At 46.9% G+C, this 15772-nt stretch overlaps 1 protein-coding gene across 7 annotated transcripts in view; it reads right to left on the bottom strand.

Annotated features, from left to right (window-relative positions):
• LOC132407550 (retinoic acid receptor RXR-alpha-A) overlaps positions 1–15772 on the bottom strand; it is a 129492-nt gene that overhangs the window by 83941 nt on the left and 29779 nt on the right. For 3 of the 7 annotated variants that reach the window (XM_059994257.1, XM_059994253.1, XM_059994255.1), the window contains exon 2: positions 15615–15675. The exons of the other annotated variants lie outside the window; for them this stretch is intronic. The gene's annotated coding sequence lies outside the window, so the exon portion shown is untranslated. The remainder of the gene's footprint in view (positions 1–15614; positions 15676–15772) is intronic. 7 annotated transcript variants of the gene reach the window in all.

Raw genomic sequence — 15772 nt, forward strand, 5'->3', positions numbered from 1 at the left:
CCACTATTACCAGGCTAAATCTGCCAACTTGCATGGATCCCACGAACATTAACCTGGTGGAACACCATTCCTTAAGGTTTATCGAAGGTCTTACTGAAGTTCATAAGGACTACAACAACTATGTTGCTCTTATTAAAACTATTTTGATCCTATCTTAAAAATTCAATGAAATTGTTCATATAGGATATTTCCTTAACAGAACCATGTGAACTTCTTTGATTAATCTCTGCCTTTCCAAGTGCAGATTAATCCTGTCCCTCAGAATATTCCTAATAAATTCCCCACCAATGACATTAAACTTGCAAGAAGACACAAGTGATTACAGATGTTGGAATCTGGAGCAACAAACAACGTGCTGGAGGAACTCAGTGGGTCAAGCAGCATCTGTGGGAGGAATTATCAATGCTTTAGGTGGGAAAATACTGCATCAGGAAGTTAGATTTGCAGTGCTGAAAGCCCATGGCTTATCCTTGTTGCCCTTCTTGAAAAAGGAAGAAATTAAGATTTTAAAATTTGTCAAGATCCCAGCAATCTCCTCAGTCTGGGTCACATTACATTAGACTCTAGGGATTTAACCACTTTTAAGCCTATTGAGACATCCAAGACCTCCTTAATAATACGTTCTAGAATTTCACCATCTCCCCCTCCCCACCTCTAAATTCTCCAATTACAACATCCATCTCCTTAGTGAATACAAATGACAGGTATTCACTTAAGACCTCATGCACTTCCTCTGGCTCCAAAGATTGCCGTTTTCGTCAAGTGGGCACAATTCATTCCCCTTATCCTTAATATACTTCTAAAATGTTCCTGAAATTTTCCTTAATCTTGTCTGCCCATGTTATGTCTAACCTGCTCCACATTGCCCTAATTTTCCCCTATTCATTAAAAGGCGCATAAATTGATGGCACAAAAAGATATTTATTACAGTGATACAGTTGCAAAGTCACTTAAGCTTACCAGAATACTTAACATTTCAAAAGAGACAAGCAAAATGAAAAGACAAGAGGTAGTCATGATATTGAATAATGGGATAAAAGCAATGGAAAGACTAGGAAAACAGAGAATCTATTTGGATAGAGACAAGGGGCAGAAAGTATTTGTGGAAGTTATCAAACATCCAACACATTATTCTCCGCAAAGTCTGCCATCTCCAAAGGGATCCTAACACCAAACATAACTTTAAATCTCCCACCACCCACCCGCCCCCCACACCCTGCTTTCCACAGGGATCATTTCCTTTATGATTCCCTTGTTCATCCCTCCCCACTAATCTCTCTCTTGGCACATCCCTGCGAGCGGCTAAAGTGTTACACCTGCCCATTCACCTCCTCCCTCACCTTCATTCAGGGTTCCTAACAGTCCTTCCAGCTAACGCAGTACTTCACTGCAAATCTGCTGGAGTCATCTATTGTATCCGATGCTCCTGATTCGGCCTCCTCTACACTGCTGAGACCCATCATAAAATGGGAGCCCCTTTGTCGAGCACCTCCACTCCATCCACCAAAAGCAGAATTTCCCAATGGCCAACCATGTTAACTCCCATTCCCATTTCAACATGTCGATCCATAGCCTCCTCTTGTGCCATGATGAGGCCATTCTCAGGATGGAGGAGCTTCCAGATATTCCATTTATGTAGCCTCCAACCTGATGGCATGAATATCAATTTCTCCTTCCAGTTAAAAAAATGTTCTCCCTCCCCATATTCCTCACTCAGGCCTCTTACCTTTTCTCACCTGCCTATCACCACCCCCCATGCCCCTCCAACTTTCTTTCCTCCCATGGTCCACTCTCCTTTCCTATCAGATTCTTTCCTCTCCAGCCCTTTATCTTTCCTACCCACCTGGCTTCACCTATCACCTTCAGCTATCCTCCTTCCTTTCTCCCCACCATTTTATTCTCCCCACCTTCCCTTTCCTTTCCAGTCCAGGTCTTGGCCCAAAATGTTGACTGTTTTTTTTCATTTCCACGGATGCTGCCTGACCTGCTGAGTTCCTCCGGCATTTTGTGTGTGTGTGTTGCTTTGGATTTCCAGCATCTGCAGAATTTCTTGTGTTTACATCAAATAAGTTAGCTATTTTAGACCTAGTATCCTACAAAGAGAGAGAACTAATTAATAATCTAGCCAATAAGAAGGAAAGTAAATTATCCCTTTTGACAGGAAAAATAAGGTGTATTATCTGAATGGTAAAAGGCTACAGAGCTCTAAGATACAGAGGAATCTATACATCTGACTGCATGATTCCAGTTCCCAAAGGCCTACCATGTAGGTATAGCAAGTAAATGGGAAAGCTTCAGAATGTTACCATTTTCGTCAGGGAAGTACAAAGGTAGGGATATTATAGTATTTCAGTTATATAGGGCATTGGCAAGAACGGTATATAGAGATGGTCTTATTTATGGAATGGATTTGTTGCCTTATGAGGAAAAATGCTCATTTGCAGTCTAGAAGCAGGACAAGGGACTTAACTGAAACATACAATAACCTGCGTGGTCATGATTCAGTAGATGTGGAGAGGATGCTTCATTTTCTAGAAGAAGCAGATCTTGCCATTTAAGAATAAGACAACTCGTGAATCTTAAGAATATGAGAATCTGTGAATATTCTTAAGGCACAAGTAGACAGACATTTGATAAGCATCTGCGAACGTAAATCTGAGATTACAATCAGGTGAACCATGATAATCAAATACTGAACAAGCTTAAGTAGTAGTCTACACTTGCTCTTAATTCAAAGATGCATAAGATTATATTTTGTACAGCAAAATAAGAAGTAATTTAGTTCAATCCAAAACAATAGTCTTAAATCTAAACCACAAATAAAGGTGTACTTGCTTTGGAATATCGGGAAAATACATTGCAGGATAGGCCTCCCAGTTTCACATGAGCAATTGGAATAATATCTTCAGATTGGGAAGAGATAACGAATGAGGTACTGCTGGGAGCCACCCTCAGTCAATATCCATGACTGCTGAGAAGAATCGTGCAATGTATATCCAGGCTTGGCAGATGATACAGAACAGAATGGCAGAGGGCTTCAAGAGAACAATGACAGGTTAAGTGGACAGTGAGAGCAAGGCAGATGAAAGTAATATTGATAGGTGGTGCTTGTAGGGACCTAGGTGTTCTACACTGAATGTTCATGTGCACCGACATAAACAAATTAGGAAAGCGAACAACATGCTGACATTTCAAAAGAATTTGAGAACAGTAATAAAAACTTGTCATTGAAATTATGCCGGACCTTGATGAGACACTTAGAATATGAACAAGTCTGATCTTCCCAAGCAAAGATATACTTCCAACAGAAGGAATCAATGATGACACAACAGTGACAGTCTATCAACTCAGTAGAGTTAAACAAACTGGGCTTAAGGTCAATGGTTTAAATACATGAAGGGGGATGAAAATGTGAAATAAAACCAGAAAATGCAGAAAAGCCTGTTAGGCAGCATCTGTACAAAACAAACCAGCACTAATGTTTCAGTTCAACGATCTTTCATCAGATTGCAGGTTCATTTAACGTATTCAGTGTTTCTTAATTCTCTGTTCAGAATGAAGATCAGGTTTATTATCACAGACATATGTTGTGAAATTTAGTTTTGCAGCAGTACAGTGCAGGACATAAAAATTATTAAAGTTACAAAAATAGAGAATGCAAAAGAGAAACAACGAACACCAAGATCTATGTGTAATGCCAAAGGCATATTTATAATTTTCACCTTCCTCTCCAACATCACCAACTCATTGGACACATGATTTGGTCCACAATCCATTTCATCCTGCATCACACCTGGGTTATCCTTTCATTTCAGGCATCAAAGATCCAAACTACAAAATCCTTGAATTCCTAAAAATTCTCTAGACCTTTCGCCCACTTCACCTTCCTAAGACTCCATTCTCTGCTACATCTTATTCCTTGTTGTGCTTTCACTATCCCTCGATCCTGAAATTCAGCCCTCAGCAGAAGCTTTGCTTCATCCCCCTATATCCCCATCTTAATCAATTCCAAGATTAGCATGATGTTGATCTCCTCTCATCTTCATTTCTGTTGCAGATTGTGCACCAACTCCCCAGGTTCAGATGAAAGGTCATCTACTTGAAACGTTGAACTGTCTCTCTCTCCATAAATGGTTCCCGATCCCTGATCTGCGAGATATTTCAAAGAAATTCCTGTCAAAACATGGGGAAGCCCTTTCAGGGAACAGCTAAGACGAAATTATTTCACCCAGGAGGTGAATCGCTGGTATTTTCTTCCCCAGGTGGCTGTGGAAATTCAGCTGCCGTATATATAATCAAACTTCATTGACGGATATTTCTCCTGGCAAGTGTATGGAGCCAGTCACATCTTAAAATTAGGGTCAGCCATTCAGGACAGAATTGAGATGAAATTTCTTCAGCCAAACAGCAGTGAAACTTAGGAACCTTTTGTCCAAAAAGGTGCTTATTCTATTCAAGACAAAGGTCTACAGATTTTCAGATATTAATGGAACTTAGGAGGTTGGATTAAAAAAATGGAAAAGTGGTAAAAGAATACCGAATGGAACAGGAGGCACAAGCGACCAAACACACTACATGTTTCACTTCTATTATTCATATTATTCCATTCATATTACTTCCACTCATATTGCTTCTATTATTCCATAAGCTGGGAGGGGGGCATCAGCCTCAACTTAATATTGCATTGAGCTACATGATCAATTGGAAACAAAAGCCTTTCCTATCCTCCAGTTTCCTTGAACTGAGCAACTTGCTTTGTCTCAGAATAGAGGAACGTCCATTTAGAAGAGATGAGGAAGAATTTCTTCTGACAAGAGGGTGGTAAATCTGTGGAATTCCTTACCACAGAAGGCCATGGAGGCCAAGTCATGGGGTATATTTAAAATGGAGGTTGATAGAGATTCTTGATTAGTAAGGGTGTCAAAGGTGGGGTTGAGTGGGATAATAGATCATCCACAATGGAATAGTGGAGCAGACTTGGTGGTACAAATGGCATAATTCTGCTCCTATGTCTATGTGGGTTTACCACTTAGTCCAAGAATGGTTAAGGAGAGCAGAATTCATTCTTTAAAGTTAGCTCAAATCTCACAGCTTCATGTTCACTTCTGCAGAGCTTAACAAAAATAAAAGTCCGTACTCAAAATCTCAAACTGTTCATTCAGATCTTTCATTCCCTGGATTATAGTCCAGAGGCCCAACAATATGTATTGGGTTCAGGCTAATTAAATTCAATATCCTCAAATTCAAGATGAATTAACTGGGGACGGGTAGTTTATAAATAAATGTACCAATGGACAATAGGGTAAATGAACTGACTGTCCAGAAATTGTAAACAGAGTGCAGGTGGCACAGGAAACTTTTTCAGTGATGTCCTACATAAGATAATTAATCAAAATATACAACATGAATAGTAGAAAAGAGTGGGAACATTTAGGCAATTTATGAGTTGGTATACTGTGATAAGTGGAGGCGCAGCAGCTCAGAGCCAAAATCAGATGATTTAGAAGACAGGGATTAAGTGCAATCAATACAAATTCATGGTAAATCTGTATAGATTACACTTGAATCTCCAGAAGCTGGCCACAGAGTGGCTTGTAGGGGATACAGATAGGCCAGGTGAGTGGGTGAAGACATGGCAGATAGAATAGACTTACACTTTTGTAGAAACATTAGTAACACAAAATCATTTTTTTAAGGAGCAAGAGTCTGAAAGGTTTGGCATTTAGAGAACCAGGTATCCTGTAAACAAATTACTGCCAGAAATTGAAGTCTTTATTACAAGAGGATTTGTGTTTAGACGATAAGATGTAGGAGCAGAATTAGGCCATTCAGCTCATTGAGTCAGCTCTGCCATGCCATCCTTCCACAGATTCACTCCTCTCTGGCTTAAAGAAAACTCCTCCTTACCTCTGTTCTAAAAGGTCACCCCTCAGTTTTGAGGCTGTGCTCTCTAGTTCTGGGTACCCCAACCACAGGAAACATCCTCTCCACATGCACCTTATTGAGTCCTTTCAACATTCAGTAGGTCTCAATGAGATACCCCCATATTCTTCTAAATTCCAGTGAGTACAGGCCCAAAGCTGCCAAACTCTCCACGTATGTAAACCCCTTCATTCTCAGAATCATTCTCGTGAACCTCCTCTGGACTCTCCAATGATAACACATCCTGAGATATGGAGCCCAAAACTGTTGACAATACCCCAAGGGCAGCCTAGTGTCTTATAAAGACTCAGCATTATCTCATTGCTTTTATATTCTATTCCCCTTGAAATAAATGTCAACATTGCATTTTCCATTTTTACCACACACTCAATCTGTAAATTAACCTTCTGGGAGTCTTGTATGAGGACTCCCAAGTTCTTCTGCACCTCTGATGTTTGAATTTTCTCTTCATTTAGACAATACTCTGCACTTCTGTTCCTTTTACCAAAATGCATCATGCATTTCCCAACACTATATTCCATCTGTGACTTTTTTGCCCAGTCTTCAAATTTGTCTAAGTCCTGCATTGCTCCCTCACCACAACCTACCCCTCCATCTATCTTCGTATCATCCGCAAACTTTGCCACAAAGTCATTAATTCCATTATCTGAATCACTGACAAACAATGCGAGAAGTTGAGGTCCCAATACTGAGTGCTGAGGAACACCAGTAGTCACTGGCAGCCAACCATAAAAGGTCCCCTTTATTCCCACTCGCTGCCTCCTGCCTGACAGCCATTCCTCTATCCATGCCAGTATCTTTCCTGTAACGCCATGGGATGTTATCTTGTTAAGCAGTCTCATCTGAGGCACCTTATCAAACGCCTTCTGAAAATCCAAGTAAATGACATCTACTGCCTCTCCTTTGTCCACCCTGCTTGTTACTTCCTCAAAGAGCTCTGTATCCAGAGATACCGGCCACGTGACAGGTGCACTGCCACCTGGCTGGTCGGAGGACACACCACACGTCAATCAACATCTGGTCCCTCCCAACTAATCAATGCACACCTAAATTATTGGTCACCTTAATTGGATTATCTTGCCCAGCCCCATGCTATAAAAGGTGAGACATGTGCCTGGCTCGCTCTCTCTTACAGACCACCTCATTGAAGGTAAGTGCATTGATTTATGTTTGGGAAGGTTTATCATTGGTCCTGGTAAGGGAGCCACAACTATCCAAGGTCAAGGGGGTTAGCTGTCGTAGTGCTTTTCCCTTGTTCTTTGTATGTGTAACTGTACCCTGTCCCCACACCGCTTTCTGTGTATTGTACAGCTGACCCGACCTTCCCCACGCGTGTTAACCTAAACGTTTTTTTGTTAGAATATTGTAGTTGCTTGTGTTGACCCAACTTCCCCTTGTAAATAAATTCCTTATTATTAAAACCGTGTGCGTCCAGGCCTGTACTGTTGAGACTCAAAGAACCAGTTATTTTCCATCCCAATATTTGGCGCTGCAGAGCAGGGTTTCATAGGTTTTGGCTGGACACAAGCACGGGATAATGTTCTGGAATAAGGGGAAGAAAGCCAATGCAGGCACCCAGGATAAGATCCCCGGGTGGGCTGATGAAAGGGAGGGATTTGAGAGTCTGGCCAGCATGCTGGCAGACCACGGAAAACCAGTGGACTGGACTGAGCAGTTAGAGCCCTGTGGAGAGAAGCTGGGCCATCATGTGGTCTCCTTCCTGAAGGAATCAGGGTTCCCCAAAGCCAAGGGGAGTCAAGGGGGTGCCTTCTGGTTGTTTGCGTCCCTGCTGAGACGCCAGGTTAGAATTACTGATCACCTGCAGCACTTGTGTGGTCAGAAGGACGAGGAAATTGAAGACCTCAGTCAGCGTTGTTATACGCTGAAGGAAGCAGCACAGGCTGCCCAGGCCCGAGCCAATGACCTTGAAGTTAGGGGAACTGAACTTGCCTGACTCCTCATAAAGCTTCAGCAGGCCAGGGCAGCCCGTCAGTCTGGCTGGCAGCCGGACCCATTAAAGATTCGAGCCTTAGTCCAGTGCGGCGACAAGATGGACACATGGTTGGGGGATGGGGACATCTGGCTGGATCGTGACAATGAGGGGGTGCCCGAGGAGCCAAGGTCCCACAACCACCCTTCCTCCTTCTCACCCGAGCTCCAACATGCCCAACCCATCACCATGCGGTCCCAGGTTCAATGCAGGGAGGAAGGGAACGAGGGGGAGACGCTCAGACCTTCCCCTAGTCACTTCGAGACCACAGAGACACAGGACTTCTCCCCCAAGGAGCTGACCCAGTTGGCGGATCGGTACCACCAACGACCAGGTGAGCACCTGGCCACCTGGCTACTCCTGCTGTGGGACGAGGTGGGCCCCAACCTCAGCCTCCCCCATCAGGAGACAAGCGCCCTGAGAAGCCTCTCTGACCAGCAGAGCATAAACAATGCGCTGTGGGCGCCACAAGCAGAAATCAGCAACAGCACAACCCTGTGGGATCGGGTAGTGACCATGGTACAAGCTCGCTATCCCACACTTCTGGAGTGGGACCTACACAGGCGCCGGCAATGGGGTACGGTCAGTGAGGGCACCCGGGTTATCAGGGAATGGGCACTGGTCAATGGCATCTACCAAGGTGCCTGCGACCGTAACTTCCTTGAAAACACACGAGTGACCGGTGCCCTAGCGGGATACTTGGTCACTACCGCACGCCCCGATCTGAAGTCAGTAATCCTGCCCCTCATGGCACCAGCCAGCGGTAGGACCGTACGGGATGCCATCACCCTCCTGGAGGGATTAGAATATATGCAGAGGGGGGCACCTACGCAGGTCCAGAAGACCGAGACGAGGGCCCTAGACACTATCCCTCTCAGGTATACACGCAGGCAGCTGTACACGGACCTGCTGTGTGCAGGGGTGGATCGTAACCAGATAGATGGCATCCCCACCCCCAACCTATATGCCCTGTGGAAGGAGCATTGCAAGGGGAAGACTAGTTATAAAAAGACTGCCAGGCCAGACCATGCCCACACCGAGCCACCCTCCGTGCCTCCCTTACCTGAAACTGTCTCGAAGGCCCTCGAAGCAGAACCCAAGACAGCTCGTCAGGCAGGAAATGTCCCACCTCCACCAGCAAAGCGCCTTACCCCCAGCGTGGCAGCCCTCTTCCCCCCCCTCCCATAGGATGAGGGCCAGGGCCCCCAGCACATTTGCTCTCTTGCCCTTTCCCGCCCGGGGGACCTGAGGCCAGGTATACCCGTCACAGTACATTGGAGAAAGGGAAACACACAGAGGTGGATGGCGCTTGTCGACACAGGCGCCCAGCACATGATTATCCCAGGCAACCCTGCTTTATGGAGGGGTACGGACATGCAGATAGAGGGATTGGGGGGCTCCCTTTTACCTGCCAGGGAGGTCACACTTCACCTAGCCATAGGCAACCATTCCCCCAGACGTGTACAAGCCCTTATTGCCTCCTCCCCGGAATGTATCCTCGGAATCAATGTTTTAAATGGACAATCCCTTGAAACAAATGGGCAAGTTCACCTTCGGCATCGTGCGAGCCACTATTGTCGTTGGGGCAGCTAAGTGGGAGCCAATTGTTATTCCCCCCCTCCCCCCCCAAGATCATCTGTAACAGTCAGTATAGAGTGTCGGGGGGGGGGGGGGGCGCCAAGAAATCGCAGACTCCAATAAAGCCCTGTTACAGGAGGGAATTATTAGAACCGCTGCCTCGCCTTTCAATAGCCCCATTTGGCCCGTCTGAAAGAAGAACGGCTCCTGGCGGATGACCGTTGATTATAGGCAATTGAACAAGGCTGCACCCCGCCTCTCCGCCGCTGTACCTGACATTGTCACCCTTATTGAAGACATCGCAGGTCGTCCCCATAATCCCTGGTACGCTGTTGTCGATTTAGCGAATGCATTTTTCTCGATTCCCCTGCACTCAGATAGCCAAGATCAGTTTGCCTTTACTTGGGATAGCAGACAATACACATTTTGTCGCCTACCCCAAGGCTACATTCACAGCCCCACTATCTACCATGGCCTCGTCTCCCACGATTTACTCAACATCCAGTTCCCACCGGAGATTTCGATTGCACATTATATAGACGATATTCTTCTCCAAGGCCCTTCTGAGACCATTGTGTCAAAGGCCCTTCACATGCTAATCGAATCCCTCAGGGGACGGGGCTGGGCCATTAATATGGAAAAAATACAGGGCCCCAGCCAGGGTGTCATTTTCCTCGGAGTACAATGGAACTCCGGGCGCAGAAGCATAGGGATGCCACTAAAAATAAAATTTTAAATTTTGCTGTCCCCTCAAATAAAACTGACACACAGAGATTCGTGGGGCTCCTGGGCTATTGGCAGCAGCATATACCCCACCTGACCATGCTTCTCCGGCCGCTCTATAGGATCTCCAGGAAAAAATCCACATTTCTTTGGAGGACAACGGAACAGACTGCCTTTGATACAGCAAAACTAGCGGTGGAATAAGCCATGCCACTTCCTTCCCGCCAGGCAGGTCTGCCTTTTGAGTTACAGGTCTCAGCAAGTGAGACGGTCGCCAAGTGGAGCCTCTGGCAGAAGACCCCAGGGCGTAGGGTCCCCCTCGGTTTCTGGACTAAGACCCTACCTGAAGCGGCAGTGCGCTACAGCCCCTTCGAGCGCCAGCTACTAGCTTGCTACCTGGCGCTCCTCGCCACAGAACACCAAACAGGCCCGACCCTATCGTCCTTCGCCCCCATCTCCCCATAATGCGATGGGTCAAGTTCCCCGATTCTATCCACAAGGAGGGCCGTGCCCAGAGGTCCTTCATTGTCAAGTGGAAGTGGTACATTGTGGACCGGGCTGAGCCCAGTCCTGAAGGGGTCAGCCGCCTCCATGAACAAGTCATGGCTTTCCCCCAGTCCCAGAACCCTGCCCCGGACATCCCCGAGGTAAAACCCTCCCCAGCATGTTGGGGTCAACCCTTCGATTCCCTCGACCCCGACAGCAAACCGCACGCCTGGTTCACAGACAGCTCCAGCCACTGGAAAGGGGGTAAACAATTTTGGAAAGCGGCAGCACTTCATCCCGCCACGGGTAGAATTTTAACCACCGAGGGAGGGGGAGGTGGGTTCCAGTCAACTTGCCGAGCTGGCGGCAGTAGCCCTCACCCTCCAAAACACTACCGGACCAGTCCACATCTAGACTGACTCCTGGGCAGTAGCTAACGGCATTGCAGTGTGGATGGCCCGGTGGCAAGACATGGGGTGGGAAATACACGGACGTCCCCTCTGGGGACAGCACCACTGGCATTTCATTTGGGACCAGGCTACCCACAGGAAAATTTCTGTACACCATGTGGATGCCCATACCCGGAAAGGTAATGAAGAGGCAACGTTTAACGCTGCTGTGGACCAGGCTGCCCAAATATCATCTGCCACCACTTCCACCCCGACACAGACCCCAGTGCACTAGCTGCGTGGGCACACCGCAAAAGTGGCCACTTAGGGGCCGATGGCACGCAGCGCTGGGCTGAACAATTCGGTGTCGCCTTGACACTCGATCAATGTAAAACCTCTGTAGATAACTGCCCCATCTGCCAGCAAGTCAGGCCACGGGACTGGCCGATAGGGCCACCGGGCCACATTCGTCGTGGTACGGGAGCGGGTCAGGTATGGCAAATCGACTATATTGGACTGCTCCCGCGACAGAATAAGAAGCAGTATGTCCTCACGATGGTGGACACATACCCGGGTGTCCTGGTGGCGGTGCCCTGTGAGAGGGCCGACCTGAATGGCACCATCAGAGGATTACAGCACCTCTCCTCTATCTATGGGGTCCCATGGGAGATACAATCCGATTAGGGCTCACACTTTGCTGGGACCAAAGCCCAGACCTGGGTGGCTGAGGCGGGGATCTCGTGACTGTTCCATATACCCCACCACCCCCAGGCATCGGGCTTAATTGAAAGAATGAACGGCCTGCTCAAGGAAAAAATCCGCACTCTGACACCCTCTCGCACGCTGCAGAGGTGGCTAAGTGTCCTTCAGCAGGCCGTTGACCAGTTAAACACACGGCCCATTAGCCAAGGGGGATCCCCACTGGCCTGCCACCTGGCACAGTCCCCATCTCCCAACTGGGAAACCACCGAACCCCCCGAGACCGAGGACTCAAGCAGAGTATGGATCCGACAGCCGCAGAGCCTCCCCAGAAAGGGAGAAGTTGTCGCGCGCGGTCCAGGGGACACCCACTGGGTTGCCATTCCGGGTAAATCTGATTTGTCCTGTATACATACCCGGCATTTAACCAGACGGGATTGAGTTTCCTCCTACACCTACACCTACCACCCCCCCCCAACCCCCCCCCGTCCCCCTCTACAGGACAATGGCGCGACTCCAGTCATCCCTTCTGGTCGCTGCGATGCTCGGCTCCGTGTCAGCTGCCAACACCTTCCTCAGGGTCGCTTACGAGTTTGCCAGCAACACCAACAGATCGGACTGCTGGATCTGCTTGCGGGCGCCAGCACACGCTGATGATGCGCTGCCACTCACACCGATCCCGCTGGATGACATTGAGATGAACTGTTTACACAAACTGTTTGCACCTGTTGGTTTTGGCATATCTGTTTGAGGGGGGGCCCTGCTGGCAGTCCCCCACCACTCTCCTCCCCACTACACAACATCTCTTCCCTTGACCCCCAATGGGGTGGGTGCTTCAGGAACTGGTATTTCCCTCCCTACAATTTGACCTCCACCCGAGTCCCCACCCTCAGTTATTCCACAGCCACTGAGTAGACCTAACGAATGCTGGTGCAGACTCCGCAATGCGCACACTTCTAACTTTTCAATTGGTTACAGCAACTGTCAGCGAAACTGGTACCCGGATGCCCCAGTGACCACTGCTGACGAGGCTGCTAAGCTTGGAGCTCCCTGGACCCTGAACAGGACCCACTGGATCTGCAGCCACCGCGCCTACCCGTGGCCTTTCCAGCATATGTGGTGCCCTTCATCCACCCCCTGAATGCCCTTGGGGAGCATCCGGCGTACAGCGGCCACCAGGACAAGAGGGCCATTACAGAGGCAGAGAGGTTCTGGATGATAGCCTTTCCCAGTTATGGTACGGCCTGGCTGTCCCGGGTGGTGATCCAGATGACCAGTATGCTCAAGACTCTGGCCAACGAGACGGCAGTGGCACTGCAACACACAGAGGATGCCCTCACCCAAACGGCGACAGAACTGACAGCTGTCAGGATGGTCGCCCTGCAGAACCGAATGGCACTGGACTACCTACTTGCTGCTGATGGTGGAACGTGACCTACAGACTCTTCTGCAGCTGAGACATGGGGTGCTCTATGGATATTTTCTGTGGTGGTATTATGCTGGGCTTCTATGTGCTTCCCACTCATGGGCATGGTGCCAATGCAACAGCTCTCTCGTTAGTTTGACCAATTATGAGCTAGAGATTCAGAGGAATTAGTTGGGATGTTCCATTCTTTTCAAGGTGGTGTTAGAAATATCCTCAGGCCATCTGGTAACACCCAGCCATGACAGCGCTCAGATTAGAGCTTTGTTCAGAGAACCTTATGTTAGGCATGTGACTGATACAAACCATGCAACAGAACTCACTACTCATAATTAGTGCAACAAAGTTGGAGGTATTGGCTTGTCGATCCTGTCAAAGGATTCTGAACATTTTGTGGAAGCAGGGTGGGTTTCTTTCCAATGTCTTAAGATCCTTGCCATGGGTAATTCAAATATAAAGCAAAAACAGTCAGCCCTCCTTATCCGCAGGGACTGGTTCCGAGACCCCCCCCCCCCCCCCCCAACGCCACGGATAACAAAAAACGTGGATGCTTAAGTCCCTTATTTAACCTGCTCGGTGTCATGGTCTTTAGGACCCAGCGGAACCCCAGACTTTATTTAACATGGCTCAGTGCAGTGGACATTAGGACCTGGCGGTGCAGCTCTGAATTCACAGTGTTTCTGTTCACGAAAATGATCACAATTGAAAATAAGTTGGAAGTAATAAAGCGATCGGAAAGGGGTGAAACACCATCGGTCACTGGAAAAGCGTTAGGCTACAGTCGATTAACGATCGGAACAATTTTAATGGAGCATGCGAAAGGCACTGCCCCGATGAAAGCTACAATTATTACTAAGCAACGCAGTAGTTTAATTATTGAAATATGTATGTTTCTTAAGTGTTTTATATGCTTAGAAAGGTAAAATATGTACTACATACTAAGAAAAAAGTTTGACTAACTGACGCTAAATAATACTGGATGTACCTGTTCTGACTTCAAATCCGACTTAAAGACGGACTCAAGAATGGAACTTGTTCATAACTCGGGGACTGCCTATACTTTTAAGTCATTTCTAGATTACTTATAATACCTAATACAATGTAAATGCTATGTAAATAGTTGTTATACTGTACTGTTTAGGGAATAATGACAAGAAAAAATAGTCTGTACATGCTCAAACAACAAGTGCTGAAGAGAGAACTTCCGGGTTTTCCCAATCCGCGGTTGGTTGAATCCGCAGATAAGGAGGGCCGACTGTATACAGCAGATGAAGAAATTTGAGACCTTGCGCTTCAGCTACTTCAGATGGACAAGGCTATGCTGTAACAATGTTTACTGTGACATCATCAATGTCTACCTTTACTGATGAGTAGATTCAGAGATAGGGGAAGCCGTCCATGATCTCCAGGCTTCACTGTACAGCATGGTGAACCAGACTAACACTTCAGGTTCAGCTTGGTCAGCTCTCAGAATAACTGCCAAAACCTGTGAAGTACTGAATGAGAAGTCTAGCAGTTACAAAAACCACAAGATGCCAGTTAAAATAAAAAAGCCACACAGAGCACATCAGAATTGCGGTCTTCAGCAAAATTTCCACCCTCTCCCATCCTGCCATGCTGCTTACCAGCAATATCGTATTTGACTCAGCTCTGCCACAGGACTAAAATTAAAAGACACCCTGTTCTCGAATCCATTTTCAGCACAGAAGGAAAAGCTACTGGGACTGCTCCTTCTTTTTAATTAAAAAGTTTCTCAGCTTGGTAAATATAACTGTGTTGATAATCCTGCTGGAATACCACAGACACAAGATCCCCGGGGGCCTGGGGACTCCCCCAGAGCAGAGCCCAGATGACCAGAATGATGAATGGCAAAGGAAGTAGTAGATACAAGGGCTATGGCAAAGGTTAGAAGTGTCAAGCTAAATGGGTGAAGAGAGGTGGCCTTGATAGAGAGAGGACAAAAGGCAGTTTGGGATATCCTCAGATGCAGTTAATAGCTGTTTCCTAAAGCAAAGAAGACAGTCTGTTCAGGTGGCGCCACTGTGCCCTGTGCCTCTTTCCTGTCCCAATTTCCTCAGCAATGAGCACAGTGTAACAAGTAAAACAGCCTCACACATAGGGAAAGAAAATAACCAAATCACTGAAACCACAGATCCAGTAGCTGAACAAAGTTTAGTTCAGAAGCAGAATCTGCTATTCTCACTCTGAACGAGGCTGATTTCTGCAGTATAACATGTGATTCACTCTCTGAACAATACAGCACACTGCAACAAAACTTGCAATCCACAATTTGTCTCTCAAATTCACCAGGACGTCCCAAGACTGATAGCTATTCCCCAAGCAACACAAAAGAAACAAAATAATCTTGTCATAAATTATTTACCGTGCTCCCCGCATTCCGATGGTTACTCTTTCAAAAGGTATTTCTTTGGAACGTCCAAGGCCTTAAAAGACAATATAGGAAGTGTAAGCATTTCTTAAAATGCCCTCTTCGGGAAACATAGATTAAATATATGATATGGATTCAAGCAATAGGAGATT

This window comes from Hypanus sabinus, chromosome 18 (genome assembly GCF_030144855.1).
Source record: "Hypanus sabinus isolate sHypSab1 chromosome 18, sHypSab1.hap1, whole genome shotgun sequence".
Classification (NCBI taxonomy): domain Eukaryota; kingdom Metazoa; phylum Chordata; class Chondrichthyes; order Myliobatiformes; family Dasyatidae; genus Hypanus; species Hypanus sabinus.